Source organism: Hermetia illucens, chromosome 1, assembly GCF_905115235.1.
Source record: "Hermetia illucens chromosome 1, iHerIll2.2.curated.20191125, whole genome shotgun sequence".
NCBI classification, from domain to species: Eukaryota; Metazoa; Arthropoda; class Insecta; order Diptera; family Stratiomyidae; genus Hermetia; species Hermetia illucens.
The window spans coordinates 159,503,397-159,521,293 of NC_051849.1; positions in this window are offsets into that span (position 1 = coordinate 159,503,397).

Here is a 17,897-nt window from a genome sequence, read left to right on the forward strand (position 1 = left end):
AGGTCCAAGAGCGAAACGTGGATTGGTACACCCGATGGAGCATAAAACTTGGCAACGACCGCTGAACCAACACCAACAGTTCTACTGCCAAACCCTAGCTCCACCTCCACGTGATAATCGCTGCAAGTTTTTTCTTACTTGAAACTGTATAAGGAGAAGAATGAGGGCGAGTCTTCCACGCCTAAAAACGGGACAAATTGTACCAGCTGGTCCTCCAGGTTGGGTAGGGTTGACAACCATATATGGAAAACCGATGTGACGAAGCCACAAAAGAAGCCTCGAACTGAATGGATTTTACAACAACGAACCCGGCAATGAAAACGGAATAACGATTTGCATATTTTCACATAGAACGTGCGCTCCCTGTACAGATCGAATGCTGCCCAGCAGGTAGGCAATAACTTGTCCCAATATAAGGCAGATGTTTCCTGGGGAAGAGCCACTACACTATATATTACAGTGGTTATCCAGTAAACCATGTGATGGGAGTAGGTTTTGAAGTCAGCCCGAAAATGAAACCTGCTGAACTCTAGACAGGAAAATTTAGAACTACGAGCTTTATTAGCGTCCACTCCTCTATAGTGCAGACTGTAGAGTCGGCTGCCATCTACAAAGCAGTAGAATGAACGCTCATCCCAGGTACGATATCAAAATCATTCTTGGAGATTTTGAGAACCAAACAGGAACGCAGCCCGTATTCAGGCGATACGTTGGATTCGATAAGGATACAAATGGTAACCGACTGCGGACTATTCAGTTAGTAGTATCGCACGAAATAGTTGTTGGAAGTACCTGGTTTGCGTGGAAAGTGGTCCCCAAATAAACGTAGACCTCTCCAGACGGGATAACACTTTGAACAAAATTGACCAAGTGCTGATTGAACGCCGCGACCTCTCAGCCTTGATGAATGTCAGAACATATAGAGTGCCAATATAAGCTCGAATCACTATTCCGTAGGCATGGTGCTCCGGGCCTGAATAACAGCTCCACCTAGAATCCCCTCTGACAATCAAGTGAGAGTTAACAATGAAGCCATTTACAACACAGCCCTCCGTAAGGGGGAAATGGATGCCGTAATAACCGCCATCAACTGACATTCTGGAGATGAAGCATCAACAATATTATTGTACGGCCACAAACATACTTGACCCTAGTCGCAAAAAAGTCGAAACGACGGGCTCGACCATGAATGTAAGCTAACAACGGAACGGAAGAATGCTGCATACCTAGTAATTTGAAATAATTAAAACTTGTTTTTCTTATTCGTTAGTGTTATTTATTGGTCTTGAAAATACCAATATTTCGGGAACCACATGTTCACCCTTCGCAGTAGTAACAAGTCCTTCAAGATAAGTGGTTCCCAAAATATCGGTATTTGCAACAGATTAGCAGCTTTACAGAAGGAAAAGGAAGCGGGCAGAACCAACAAGTCTGTGAACTTGAAAAGCACAGGGAAAAACAGCACCAGGCGCCGAGGTTTTCCCAGCCAGTCAACAAGTTCGAGGATAATATGGAAGCGACCAACTACGCTAAACGGCTCGTCAACTGATGCTGGAGGACAGCAAATCATTGGCTATTGGAAACGAGCTATTATTTATCTCATACATAAAAAAAGGAGATATCATGCAGTGCAGCAATTATAGATGTACGACGTTGCTGAGTACTATCTATAAGATATTCCCCGCTATGGGCCAATAGCAACCCATACCACAGAGGAATGAAGCTAGGGAAATAAACAACGGATCGGATTTTCCCAGTACGGCAAGTGATTAAGAAACTATTGGAATATGGTCATTATTTGCCCCATTTTTTCATTGACTTCAATACCGCATATGATAGCACCGCCAGGGTAAAGCTGTACATGGCCATGAGAGAATTCGATATCTCGACGAAACTGATAAGACTGACTAGGCTGACCCTAGCCAACGTGCGAGGCCATATAAAAGCACACACATCTCGAGACCATTCGGTATCCACTGCTGTCTAAGAAAAGAGAATGCCTTTTGATACCCTTCTTAACTTGGCCCTGGAGAAAGTGATCCATGATGTCGAGGTAAATGCGAGAAGCACCATACTCTTCAAGTCCACCCAAATATTGGCCTATGCTGACGATATCGACATCATTGTAAGAACGACCCGAGATGTACAAACTGCCCTCGTCCAGATCAAGCAGGTGGCGCGAGATCTTGAGCTGCACATAAATGAGAGCAAGGCAAAATATATGGTGACAACATCAAACACCAACCAGCCAACAACATTAAATCGGTCAAACGAGAACAATAAAGATAGAAGACCAAGTTTTGAGACCGTTGATAATTTCTCCTATCTAGGGTCAAATCACAGCCAATAACAGCTATGACGATAGAATCCGCGCACGGTTGTTAGCAGTCAACAAGCCCCATTTCAGCTTACAAAAATTGTTCCAGTGAAGCGCCTCACCATAGGTTCAAAGCTCTTACTTTACACGACAATGATTTTGACAATCCTCATGTATCCCTCGGAGACTTGGGTTCTTAACAAGGCAAAGAATTATTGGCCCCTACATGACGGTGGACGATTCCGTTGCCTACATAACGACGAAATCTTTGAGCGATATTAGTTGTGGATAAAATCCTGCACAATAGGTTGCGCTGGACGGGTGAGGATGATCTAGCCCGGAAAGTCTATAAGGGTAATATCTATGGTAGAGAAGAAGACTGAGCAGACCCTGCCTGAGATGGAGGAAAGGCATAGGCCAGGGCACCAGACAGTTTCTAGGAACATCAAAAGGCAACAGAAACTTGCTGAAAGCAAAGCGCTGTTAAATTGACATAGCTGCGATATTCAGACGACGCCAAGTGATCTTGCTGCAAATAGAAGATAGATATCGACCGCAATATTCAAACCTCTGATTCTGTGGACCAAATCAGTCAGTCATTCATGGCCGAAGCCAGTAGGAGCAGCCCATTTAATACAGGGAACGAATACGATGATATTGGCAAGGAAAAGATTGACAAAATCGAAGTTGCGCCTTCAGAGATAGTAGTTCTATGAGTTCTAGGAGCGTTAACGATAGCTGTCCAACGCCAGCAAACTAACTTTTGAATTATCGAACAGCTCATTTTTTGCTGTTCCCAAAGTGAGTCTTAAAAGCGATCAGGAAACCTATTATAGTTGCTCATCTATTTGACAGAAGTTACTGAAGGTGCATCCATATGCCTTCCTCTTATAGACAATGGACATGTTTTTGCTTTTGGCACATTATGCTTGCATCTTTTTCGTAGCCATGGTTAAAAGAGATTTGTCTCTGGATGAGAACGGTAAATGAAAGTTGCAATCCTGTCCAGAAAAGGTACTACTAATCGGACACAAGAAACTCTCATGTTCACTCAGCAATTTTTCGTCATAAATGTTTTTCTATTGTTAAGTAAAAATGGATTTAATTATGCACTAACTTGGAAGGAAACATAGCTTAACAATACTAGTCATACAACAAGAAAAGGCCAGATAAAATAACCATCTAGATTTACGAGATGAGATGGGTGGGAGGTGGGATTGAGGAAATTGAATTTCTCCAGCAGCCCGATTCAAGGCAATCCAGAAATGATCTCACAGAAATTACTTTTCAATTGAACTTTAGGTGAAACCTCGAAATAAATCGGATCTATAAAGACGACCACAGCAGGCGAAAATACAACAAGGATAATACCACTCCTTCTTGGGAGGGTAGCTTTAAAAAATGTCGAACAATACAGGGCTGATGTCTTTGTGATCTAGGGGACCATATTATTGTTTAGCCGAAAACATGACAAATCTGATAAAATTTGCAGAACGAAAGAAGAATATTAACGAAATATTCACAGATTAAATAATAATTTTGAGGCTCATAATTGACACAGTGACATGCTACTCTCAGGGCAGATGTGAAGTAGTGCATGATAAGTTGCTTGTGCCTAGAATGGTACAGCAAGTCTTCTATTTGAAAAAAAAGAATGTTAGCCCAAAACCTAGCTGTCAGTGGACCACAAATAGTTGGATATAATTGGTGGTGGTGGACTCAGAACACCCTCAGTCCCCAAGCAAAAACTTAATCCCTGAACGTTTAATCAAAGGTAAGGTAACAGAGAGAATACAACATGGAAAACTTGAGATAGATAAGAGGACTGGAGTGGAGTGTTCAGAAAACCAAGGACCAATATTGGATTGGTATCATGATTTGAATTAATTAAAATATGAAAAAATAGAAAAGATATTCAATGGTTAAAAGTCAAAATATCTCTCATTTAATTCTCAGCTATGAATGGCAAAAGTAAATTTTCCGCTGACATCTAGCCATGATGTCCTCGATCAGATAGAACTCTCACTGACTTTTCCCATTCCCTTATGCAAGCAAAGCGAGGCTGTTTACTCTGCAGCCCACAGTACTCGTATATGATATTTACCCATTAAGATTGCGAGACTGAGCCATACTGAAAAACTGAAGGTAATTCACATGACAGTTTTATTGTCTGGGTTGGTTGTAATAAAATTTCAGCATTTTTAGCTCTAGGCAAACTATCTAGCCATCTTGGAGTTCATGTGATCAGATTCCACACTGGCTAAGAGTCTTCCGGAGGGAGAATTTTCGCTGCCATAAGAAAACTTGAAATGTTAACTCTTTTGACCACGCGCAATAAAGCAATTAAAACATTCTGCTCACTTGATTTTTTCCTTTTGATAGCTGCCATTATTTTTTGTTTCCTATTCTGACACTAGTACATTTGTAGCTTGGTACTAATTGGATGTGTGAATAATTTTTATTGTATGTGAGTAATTTTTATTTGTAGAATATTTCAGGAATCGTTTGAACGTTACCGCAACATGCAAGCGTGTTAGTAATATTAATATGACTTGTTTAAATAATTTATGATTGGGTTTTTGTATTATATTTATATTTCCATATGTACCGCGGTCATAAAGACATATTAAATGGCTATGGTCCTTATGAACAAATGTGGCAAGGTAGCAGTAAATTACTGAGTTTTAAGATGCCATAAAATTTATCTGCATACATTTGAAATGCTGTCCTCGCACTTGTTTTGAGTATTTGGTATGCATATTCTCATTATCCTGAGTTTTGGGTAACTCTCAAGCCAATTTTCGTATATGGATGTACATATATGCTAGTTAGACCACATCCCTTAAAATCAATGATGATATTAATCGGAAATAATTTCGGTAGAGGAACGAATGTTCACCTGTGTTTCCAGTGCACCAGTTGTACTCTAGGCTTCACGCGGTGGTGCGGTTAATCCTGATCAAAGATTGGGTGGCAATATTTCCAGATAATAAACCGCAGTGGTAGAGATGGAAAGAAAATAGAGTATCTTTCGGTCCTCTTGGATTGAGGATTACGGCCGCGTAGTCTATCTGCCTCTCGTCTCGTTTTGCCAAGTGTACGTTGTCGTTCTTCAAGAGTAACATTGAGTCTTGTCCCTTGTTCGTGTATATTGGCTTTCGATCCTTATCAGAGACAGTTCGATAAGCAGGCGGCACTCATAAAGCTCTCCGTCTCTGTACTTGCGCAAGGCGCTTATGACATCACCCTTGCCATGAGCATGAGCCTGTAGAGCAGAAAAAACTGTACTCATAAGAAAACGCCGCCTACTAGATGTAGAATCCAATTTTTGCCATAAGCTGACTCAAGGCCGACACTCCAGCTGAAGCTTTGTGCGCTGATGCTTTGATTTGCTTAAAACAGCTCGTCTTTGAGTCGAGCATTAGTCCGAGTTTCATAACTAATAGTCTTGACTCGATTATTGACTCGACTACCTACATGGGATGCAAAGTAAGGATTCCCTTTTTATTTAGGATGGCTACTTCGGACTGTCCCAATAGAAGGCTAAAACCATGGGCAGGCGCTTTCCCATCGCATCAATATGCCAAGCCTGCTTTCAGTCTGTTTGACATTGCGTCCGGCAACAAGTGCCGTAACATTTTCTGCATAACTGGCCAAGTACAACTACTGCGACATGTTGCCTTAGCCGACTCTCATAAGAAGCGTTCCTGGGGTTTGACCCTTGGATGGATCTCCGTATTACGCCCAACTTTATCCCCATCCTTTTCTGATCCTCTCGCGTCTCATAAAGTAGGGAGCGGTTTCTAATATAATCCCTTAATATCCAAAAGAGATAAACACCGCACGTGGACAGTACTAGTTTGTCTAGGATATCCTTCCGCCTTACGGATTTGAAGGCATTTTTGTTACATTAAGCATTGGCAGCACTACCCTAGCAGCTAAGTGGCTGTGTGCCCCCGCTTGATGAACCGCATCCACGACCTGGGTGACAAGATTCACTGTGGATATCCCTACTCTGAAACTGTACTGTTCTGGGGATAACTCTCCCACAGTACGTATCGCTTCAGCAAGTCTGCCCCTGACCAGCTTTTCGAGCACTTTCCTGGTCGTGTCAAGCATACAAAGTAGCCGGTATGCAGATAGTAGTTCTGAGTCCCCTTTCATGTTCTTGAAGTACTGGCGATACTGGAAGCTTCTCTATGGTAGGGGCATGATCCGAGCCTCAAGCGTAGCATAGCCATTCTGGCCTACAATCAAGCGGCCATTAAGGGTGGAAAGTGGTGACACCCTCCAATATTGTGGGGCAGTACAAAAATGCACTGAACAGTCTGTGGCGCATATAATACCAAGTGCAACTAAAGAGTGAAGCTCAAGCCAAAGAATCACAAAAAAAAACCTGAAAAAAAGTCGAAGGGTACGTTATGCGAGCTGTTTGGACTTGGCAGTTAGAGGAGCCCCCTTCTGGAGGCCAACACTCAATTTGAACTGTAATTTCATTGATGATGATAATTACTTAGATCCTTTGTTTAAGAAGAAATCTGATGCATTTGTAGCTTTATAAGGAATATCTGACAAGTGAATGTTCTCTGATTGAATCCCCTACTATAAACGGTAGCTTTAAAGTTCCGACGCTAAGCTAAGGCAAATCTGTTAGAATATATCTCCCATTTCGTAGTAAAGGGCGCACGTCAAAAATGGTGGACGGATAGGTCGCATATTATGGCCACAGTTGTGCAACAACAGGTAAAAAACCGGGAATTCTCGGAGTTACGTGAAAAGTTGATAATTATCATGCAAAACCAACAAGTGCGTTAGAGCCCACTTAAAAGTTTCCTCGAGCAATATCTGCATATTTATTATAATATCAATTGTATCCGTCGAACAAAGTTCAGGTTATGGATATTCACAAAGGTAGTTACGCACGCTTACTCCTTACACGCCCCTGGCAATCACATGTTCCTTGTTAGCGCATAAAACAATCAAAATTCACCGTCGATTAAACAAATGAATTGAAATAAAAGCCAAACAACTTGTCAGTGTTATTTCTTGTTTTCGAAATGATTAATTGAATTCCCAATTCGGAAACTTGTTTCGCTAAACGTTTCCTTCACTGGCTCCTCTATTCGCCGAAATCAAAGTCAGTTTATTCGTAAATATGCTTTTACACCATGCCATCATCATCCATCCACCATTCCGTAGTCCATCATGGTTGTCGCCGTTCATTGTCCAATGGACCGAAAATTCTTCATATTCAACTCAACCTGAACAAGAATTAAAAGTCAGTGGAATGATATGTATGAATGCTTCAAGTTGAGGGAAAAAAACGAAGAAAATTAAGAACTCGAAAGCAAATGGAGCTTAAAAATGAAACAGCAAATGATTCAGGAGGTATGAAATAGCGGAGTGCTATGCTGGTGCTACATAAATGTATGGTGGCTATGCTTGCGAATTGAAGAGCATATGATCCATGGTCTCGTTGGCATGTTTCGGACAAATTTCCCTTATACATATATATAGTCCGCTTACGAAATTGCGTCTATAGGTTACGAAATGATTTCAGTTTTTATTATTGTTAATAGAGTCTGCTCATCGAATATGGTGGGGATATTGATTTGCAATTTTTATTCAAGGAAAGTAGAATCCATTAAGTTGATCCAAACTGAACCTCTCAAAAGGCACTGAAATAGGCAACGCTACTAGCGCGTCTGCAACTCAACGCACTTATTGCATATCTTCTGGAATGCATCTGACTCCGGAATTAGAGTAATCCTCCAAAAACGGATCAACTGTAGCTGAAAGCCATCAGATTTCTTCCCAAAGAAGCTCGGTCCGGGGAAACTGACATACGGAACGGTTAAAGCAAGAGATCTCTTCTTTTTGGATCACAAACACTAACTCTTATCTTCCATAAAAATACGAATGCTAACCAATTTCGTTCGCTACCAATATCGAACACGTATCTGGTTGCGACAACCTTGTCGCAACGAATTATTGCAGGTTGAGCTCAAAATGTTGGAATAGGACTTGATGCACCACTGCGGAAAGACAGTATGAGTCGAAATTTCTTTCAAGAACTCAGCAACATGACCACTGCAGTCCACATCAGGACGCCCACTTTCACTGTCATCCCAAATCATCAAAATGGTGCGCAATAGCCGCTGAATACAAGCTTTATCTGATTTGCTTGTAGGCTTTCGGGCAGCTTGGAAGGAAGACCTGGGCGCAACTGCTCCGAAGATAGTTTATGCTCCCCTTCGATGTGAATGGATTGACTACAATTCAACAACAAGCAAGTATACATGTCGGTGCCAAGAAGTAAAGCAATATTTCCAAATGTTATTCATAATAAATGGAACTCGACACCATAGCAAACGAGTCTTCACATATGGAAACAAGGGGCAACAAGCCATCTTCATTCATAATGATGGTCTGAATAACCACAGCATCAGGACTTATAATGGATAACCCGCTTTCTCCCTTAATCATCGAAAACTTCATAAAAACAAGTTGGGAAACCGGATATAAAAGGATTTTTGTTTTTCTTACATAAGCATTTTGAAGTGGGCATTTGTCCCATTTTGTACTTGGCTTAGATTCCATAGCCTACACAACGACGGAATCTATGAGCGATACCACGAGCGTCTGGTTGTAGGTAAAATCCCGGCTAAGGTCTGAGGAGGTCGGACAGCTGTCTACGAAGTGCAGAGGCGTGTCTTCCTCCTCCTCACATTGGCTGCTTATAACCGAAACTACCACCCAAATTTTTTCGATGTGGCAGTTTAAAAGGCAGTGTCCCGTGTAAACACCCCTACCTCCGACCCCCATGGTCTTTATGTCCCACTTTTTAAGGGACAACAAAAATGCCGCTCTAGCGCCCCCGGGTTCCAGCACAAAGATTTTCGCCTGCCGGTAGAAGTTCAAATTTCTCCATACAGCTCCGTAAACGCTTGGATATAAAAGCTAGTTCTGAAACCACCATTGTGGATTCAGGATTAGCTTGATATCTTTGCTGCTTAGTGCGCCCAATCTGTCTTCCGTGATTGACCCGTCGGTGAAGATTATAAAGTCTGTAATCCCAATAGACTCATGACCATTTATGAAACATTCTTCTCTTTGGTAATTACGACGGGGTAGGTTTCTGAAAACACGAATCTGGAAATCATATGATCAGTGGGCTTCAGAGCCACCTGATGTTTGCCAAGGAATTTCCAAATAGCTTTCCATCTCACCTCCAAATTAATGAAGGGTAGATATAGGATAGGCGTACTAGTCATTGCTCCAGTAATACTTAGGCAACCGAAGCTTTGAATCTTCGTCAGTCTTCGTATTAGCGATGTTTGGGTCATCAGCATGCATAAATCAGGAGGAGGAGGAAGAGAGTGAAGGCAAATTCCCCGCGCCTGATAAATGGATAAATTGTTCCTTCAGATTGGGGTTTGGTATGGCTGATAACCATATACGCTCAACATTCGTAACGAAACCACAAAGAATTTCGGATTGGGTGAATTTTACAATGAGAAATCCAGGAAAACGGAGTAAGGTTTTTCACATTTTCTGAACGTTCACAGCGCATGCTGCCCAGTAGCTAGCCGATACCCTGTCCTGCAATATAAGGCTAATGTAACATTGTTAAAAAAGATGCGGTGGACAAGAGCCGGTTTCTTGAAGGGGAGAAACTACACAATATATCATAATGGATACTCAGTAAACCATGTGCTCGGAATACGTTTTCTTGTCAGCCGAAAAGGAAATCATGTACTGTCCGCTTGTAAGGCAAACCTCGGAATATACTGAGGAGGCTGTTGAGTCTAGAAGTCGTAAGCCGTCTTTGTCCCTGATTTTCTAACTCTGAGTGCTTACCTCAAAACGAGGTGTCCATGGACCAAAAAATTTGGGAGAAAATTGCTCCCCATGTGATTCGACAGAAGAACGTTAAAGCCTGCGAACCACTTCACTCAAGCGGCTCCCAGCACAGAGCTGAGGCAGCGTCTGATGAGTTGCCTTTGCCTGGACCCCCACCCAGGCAATCGATAGCTGATGACAAACAACGGGGCTTTATCTTTCTGTTACTTAAAAAGGGAAATAGCACTTAAGGCAGCAATGATAGAGGTATCACATTCTTGAATACCATTTTGTAAAATATATTCTACTATTTTGCCACACCGGATGGCCCAATACGTACAGGATATCATCGACTATACCAAAAAAGGCTTCACTGCAGGTAAATAGATAGCAAAAGATCTAATTTTCTCTTTGTGACAAGCTATGAAAAAACTGTTGAAATATGGCCATCAATTGCGATATTTTTTCATCGACTTTGAATTCCTCGGCGGTCTAAGACAGGAGGACGCCCTATCATGCATTCTTGTTAGCCAGGCCCTGGGAAAAGTAGTCGATGATATTGACGTCAATGCGGTAGGCGCAAACACTTTCAAGTTCACCCAACTACCGCTCTATGCGTAAGATGTCGACATCATTGGAAGAACAACCAGGGATGGGCAAACTGCCTTCATCCACATCAAGGAGAAGCAGATGGGTGCTAGATCTTGTACTACAAAATAATGAAGGCAACGTAAAACATAAGATGAGAACATCAGCACCAAAAACAGAGGAAACACTGATCAACTGAGAAAGATAATGAAAGGAGAATACAACTCCTAAGCCGTTGGTAAATTCTTCTATCTGGGGTCAAAAATCACAACCGATAACAGTTATCATGATGCAATTGCAAGCGGGGCTGTTGGTACCCAGCAAAGCCAATTTTAGATTGCAAAGACTCTTCTAATCGAAACGTTTCACCATTGGGTCAAAGCTCTTACTGTACAAAACAATGATCTTACCAGTCCTCATGTATTCCTCGGAGGCTTACGTTCTTAGCAAGGGAAATTGCGAACTCTTAGCCGCATTCGAGAGACGAATCCTCTGAAGTATTGATGGTCTCATATATGAGGATGAACTATTCTGCAGCCTATATAAGGTGAAATTTATGAGCAATAGAACGACGAATCGGGCAGGTCACTTAATTCGTATGGGTAAGGATGATCTAACCCTGAAAGCCTAAAGGGACAATTGGATCAGGGCCTTGAAGTGTGTTATAGTACTTAATTCAAGACCGTAACGGTACACTAGAGGATTATAGCACCACGTAGGAGGCAATGTGGTCGGCACTGCGCTCGCCTGAGATTATTGCCCTGATTTGACTCAGGCACTCATTCACAGCTGAGTCGATTGATATCCAACGTCAAATCAGGATACAAATCCCACTACCACTTCGAAGCGAGATAACCTCTTATTGTCCCGTACATCTTTTAAATAGTATCGAGAAGCTGTTGAAGCATATAGCGACTGCTCTGGGGAACTGATATTTCGAAGGCTTTTAAAATTGATGAACCGATTTCTGTGGACCAAAAGTAAGATGACTTTTGAAGCCATATTAACTAGTTGCTTGGTGAACCCTTTCATGGTCTATGGCTATCTATCATAGGTGACCTTAAAGTCGATGAAGGGATAGTGCAACTGATGGGCATGTTTTAACTGTTTTTCCAAAGCTTCCCGCGGAGAGAAAATCGGATATGTTGCTAATTTGCAGTTCATTGTAATTGGTAGTTTCACGGAAGCCGATGTATCCCTGGAATACGTGCTCCATTTCTAGTTGTTTAAATCTCCATATATGATTTTGATATTATACGTGGGACAGGTTTCCAGGGTTTATTCCAATGCCTTTTTAGAAGGTATCTTTACACGACTCTGCGATCTTCTCTGTAGGTGCGCGAACGTTAATAAAGCTTATATTTTGAAATTTGAAGAAGAATCGCAGAATGCATAGCCGTTCGCTTACGTTTTAAAAGCCGATAACAGCAGTAGGAAGTAGATTCCAAGCTTACTGAATGGCTGCTATAATATGTGGTGTAGTGACTCTTCTACAGGAAACCGGCCCCTACCGTATTTCTTGTAACGTTGTGACATCAGCTTTATATTGGAATAAGGTGCCAGCTAGTTGTCCTATTATGTACAGGGAGCGCATTTTCGATGGCAAAGTGTATAAATCGTTTATCCGTTTTAGTTGCTGGGTCCGTCATTGAAAGATCAGTTCAGTCCGAGGCTCCCTTCGCGTTTCTGTAACAAGTATGTTTCCATGTCAGATTGCCAACCTTAACCAACTCCCAGCCTGGAGGGCCATTTAGAGCAATGTGTACTGTTTTCCAGTACTGTTCCAGTTTTTCATAAAAGGACGCTCAGTGATCACCACGCGGAAGTGCTCTCCCAGGGTGCATGTTCCATTGTAGGTACCATACATCGTGAAGAAAAATGACTATAGGAAAGACATCCAGAACAGTAAACTGAGATACCGTTGGTGCAGACCTTGTTAGTGGTAGTACACTTCCAACGAAGGGAAACATATGGGTCAGTGCAGTTATACTGAATACACAACTATCTCAGAAAGCCCATGTAGCTATCAAACCTATGGGACTGAATTTGTCTGGTGTTTGGTATGCAGGTAAGCAGTATAAAGGGGGGAACTGGAGGAATAAGACTTTTTGCGAAGTACAGGGATAGCAGGAAGCGGAAACCTGGGAGTTGCAGTTGCGGTTGAGGTTCGTGAACGCGAATCTGCAAAATGCATTATTCACTGTCTAGGCCCATGCAGACGGACAGAACGAATAATAGTGGGTAATACCCTGAATACGATTTACGGTTTCGTCGATATGAACTACAAAACTGACCACTATATCAAGGTTGCAATCCGTCCTGAATCGTGTAAAGAGGCCATGTGTGTCCACTTTGCAACAAGTGTCCAATTTAAGAAAAAACATGAAGCAAGCCACTGCAGAAACCCAAAATGGGAAGCAGCAGAGTTCATAAAGAGAAGTTCAGTTTCAACACTAAAAAGTTCCTCTGTAACTTTGGAACATCAAAAAATATACAGATGCTTTAAAAAGAGGGCGTTATGGATGGAACATAATGTTTGGAGCCTATAACAGGTGTGCAAAGGATATCCCAAAAATCATGTCAGTAGAAAGAGTAGGGTAATCCTTTGTACGTTCAAATTCTGTGGAAAGTTAAAGAAAAAGTGGGGTTCAGCGACCTGGATGACAATATCACGAGAATCAGGAGAACACAGAAAGGGGAATTCCTCAAATTTCAAAAGGCAGCTCCTCCGTGAAAAGGTCAGCTAACCCACAAGATATTACTGTTGTACAAGTTGCTGGAAGTTGACAAAGTTAAGATCGGTTGAATAAAGCAGTCGAATCCGATAATGTTTGACGTGAAAATGTTTACTGATTTAACATTTATCTAACATTATTCGGGATAATTCATTCGATGCATATTTCCGCTCTGGTATATACAGGTATAATTTCATATTATAGGAGATACTACACATCCGAATCTATTTTATGAATATACCCAATTATTAGAAAGAATATTCTTATTAATCTTAAATCAACTAAAAGTTTATTAACGAGTTTTCGGCGAAGTAAAAGCCTTTTATTCCTATTATGGCAACCCAAGCCTGTAGTTAGTCCCAACGGATCAAATTTAAAAGCCAATAACTCTTCCCTGCGGAAAAATATAACGAGAAGAAATAATATGCGAAGGCATATTTAATTTCTTTGCATGATTACTAACAACCTTCGGTGTGCGATTCCAAAGATGAGTGAATTCATCATACCGAAAAATATCTGACAGTAACAGATATCATATTTGGAAGAAAAGATGCCAGAAGAAAACGAATCTTTCCCGAAGCGAACTCCTTCAGTTGTCATGTCATTAACAGAACCAAAGAAAGATTTCTTCTTAAGAAGCACATTGGTCCAGGTTAGGAGCGGTCCGTATCATAAACGAGAGTAATTTCTGAATAAATTCATTAGTTGAAATCCATCAAAAATTCCATTTTAATCAATTTCGCTTGGTTGTATGCAAATGACTGATGTCAGATCGTCAAGATTTGGTTTCGTTTGTTTTCTTCATTTACCTATGTATGCAATCAGAAGAGTCCAATCAAGATTCTAACCTAGTTAAGATTCTAACAAAAATGCTATAAGTTAATTTTTACCTGTTGTTGGTTTTGAAGCGGTTTCAGATAATGTCCGAGAGATAAAGAATAGCTAAAGAATTTCATGAGCGTTTCCGACTACTTAAATTGTCATATCGTTTTGCTGTTGGACAGTTAAATAGTCCTTGAGAACCGAATTGTTCTCAAATTGTAAATTTTATTATCAGACATTAAACAGCCAATGTGATATTATAAAGTTAAATATTTGGCAGGTTACTGGCCTAAGTCTTTCGTTTGGTAACAAATATTTTGAATGAATAATTCCAGAAAGATTTAGACTTTAGATAAAATGGATCTGAAGTAGAATGCAAAGTAGTTTCAAAACAGCTTACACTATTTGTTTAAGAACATTAGGAGACTAGTAACCCTCTTTGAGAGGTTTTGGTTTTCTTCTAGTGTTTAAAGAAAAACTGAATCATTCATGAATTATTCTAAGATTAGGTTTCATACGGGTAGAAATTGCGAATCCCATTTAAATTAATATTCTGCTAAGAATTGCAAGAAATGCAAATCTGTATATAAGTTGGACATAAATAATTGACAAGCAGAATTGAACCCTGGATCATTACCACAAAATTATTTTGTAGTAATTCGCGTTCTGAATATTTTTCTTTGCAAAGAAACTTTTTTCGTTTTACTTTTACATTTATATACTTGTTGAAATAAAGGCAAAAAAATAAAAACATTTTGCACCTAAAATAATGTAAAATACCAGACACACACCAGACAACTGCAAATGATAAATTACTGCTGAAACCAAATTTCAATTTCGACTTGAACACGTATAATTTTCAATTCTAGGGCTCGACGAGCTTCAGAGTTCCTAATGTATGTATATCATCCGAGCAGATGACAGGAGTAATTTTTCAAATTCACAACCTCTTAGAAAACTTAATCCTTCGTGCTGTATAGCCATCATCATCATCATCATTTCGTGAAGATTTTCTTAAAATGCAGTGCTCACAATGAGAACGAATGTTCAAATCGTAACAGATGAGTGATGAATTTTGAGATAAGCACGCCCTACTTTCGTTTATTTGTACCAATATGGCGTTCGCCTTTGCACCCTATCATAGTGGGAAATAATATCATCACCAATCAAAACTAAGGAATTAGGCACAGTTTGGAGCCTATGCGTAAAGTATTCATTATTAAAATATTATTTACATTTTACGCACTACTGTCAGCCTGGGGTATCTCATTGACTATATTACTACTTAGAGTCACATAAGATACTTAGACTGAATAAACACGGATTGCATTCTTCCCATACTTTAGTATACTTCAGGACTTTTCACGGTGATAAGTCTTATCGAAAACTAATAACACCAAGGAAAGGGCAGAACTGATAAAAGCAAAAAAGAGAGCGATGCTTTTATGCTGGGCCTTCTTCAGTCAATTTGTTTCAACAGAATTTTCGTTTACCAGAAGTGGAATAAAGAAAAGAAAGAAAATTTTGAACTACAGCTAAGACGCTCTTGAGGGCTTGAGTTTATGTTTAATTTGCAAGAATCTGAAATTGAATATAATGAGAAATTTTCTTGCAAAGGGGCATATCTATACTGTGTAGGAAAAAACTACCGATGAGTTTGAAAGAAGAAGTGACACAATGGTTACGCCTACCAATTTTTAAAATATATTTTTTTTGGGCAAAATGGGTCTAACTAATCGGTATTCTGAGCGGTAACTTGGAATCGGCTAAATGGGTTCTTGACTAACCGAAATGTTACAGTAAATGAAGTTATTGCATTATAGTCCCTTGAACAAATGGAAGGAGAAAATAATATTAAAGGGAAGCTGACGATTTTTGTTTAAGGATAGACTGGCTTTGATACTGCCATCTACTTAATTTGAGGAGCAACTCACCCTTTCCCGGTAGCGAACGGATTACCCTTTTCTTGGACGAATACCCAATATTTTAAAAGAAACCGTTAGTCAGCTAGAAACTTCGCTTGGGCCTCTCCGATTTTGGTCCACAGCATGTGATATTGTGTGCTTAGGAATACCAAGAAAGAGCACTCAATGGAAAAAACGAAATAGAAAATAGCACAATTGATCATAAAGCTTTGGAGACATGCCAGTACGTTTACCTTAATTGAAACGTCAGTACGGGCGCCAGTTTTTTCGAGAAATGGCCAAAGCCGATGTTAGTTTTCACATTTGTTGGAAGGGTAGGGAGTGAGGGGGGAAAGTGGATATTCTCACATAACATATGCATATATTATGTGGTACGTACTAATGCACACTCAAATATCTTTACAAAAGAAATACACAGCACGTTTCATACCTAAAGCGTCCGGCTTCCGGTTTCCCGACTTGTTAAATATGTACGAATGAGAAAATGTAAATAAAAAATTTCTCCCACAAAATGAACACAAAACCCTTATACGCGAAGCGTCCAACTGCCGGTATTCCCACTTGTTTAGAAAGAAAATGTCTAAAAGGTATTGTGAGGTCCAATAAAACCACCAGTCCTACTGCTGTTAAGTTCCCTCCATCTCTGCGTTGTCAGTAAATCTTGTACAGTGGAAAACAACTGAAAAAAGGGTAAGATGAAAAGTTTTAATAATTTTACCAACCAAACACCCACTAGTTCCCCGTGGTAGGATAGAAGCCATGCGACAAGTGGAAAGTTTACCTGGGTAAGAGCCAGAAAAACGGGTGTTGATTGGAAACAATGGTAATAGCCTCAGCACCGGAAACTAGGTTATACTTATATTTGAGTTGTGGACGATTTGCTCTTTAGATAAGGTGCGTCAATGCATGCATGATATTAGTCAAAGTTGCAAGTGTTTCGAATCTATTTCTGATAAATTTGACAAGCCGAGAACATTGATTGCCTTGTCCTTAGTTGAGTGGTGAGTCTTATGGAGAATTTACTTTCCTAAACATCCAATTTCCTTTCATCTCCATCGTTTGCCTATCCTCTTTTTTCCGACCGACATTCCCTCGTTCAGGTAACCATTTGGGCGGTTACTCTCTCCGATGTACACTTTGTTGCGGTAGGCATAGTTTGATGCACTGGGGATGACCAGTTTGGTTTCCGCAAGTTTTCTGGAGGTCTCTAGCTCTAATGTCTTTTTTTTGTGGTGCATATTGGAAAGGTAAGGTAAAGCAATTCGCTAGGCACAGCAAAGCTCTTCAACCTTATAGGCGAATGTTAAACTTAATGGACAATTCTGCACCATAATTGATAGTAACGTTAAGATAAATTCTAAAACTGTATACTAGGAGCACTCAAGTATTTTAAGAAATTGGCCTGGTGATAACACGGAGACAAAAATTACTACTTGACGTGCGGCACAGTAGCTACCGCAAATGTTGACACAAAGCACCTTATAACCGTTTCGATCACGCTGCTCTCAATGTTGAGGTTAGGCAGCGTGTGGCTAGCCTCTGGCTGGATGAAACTACAGACCGCCTGTTTTTGGAAAATTGAGTACCAATCCAAAATAAAGGGTTCCCCTAACTAAAAACAATGGAAGAACAGTTCATACCAATTGGTCCGTCCCTCCATCAGTAGGT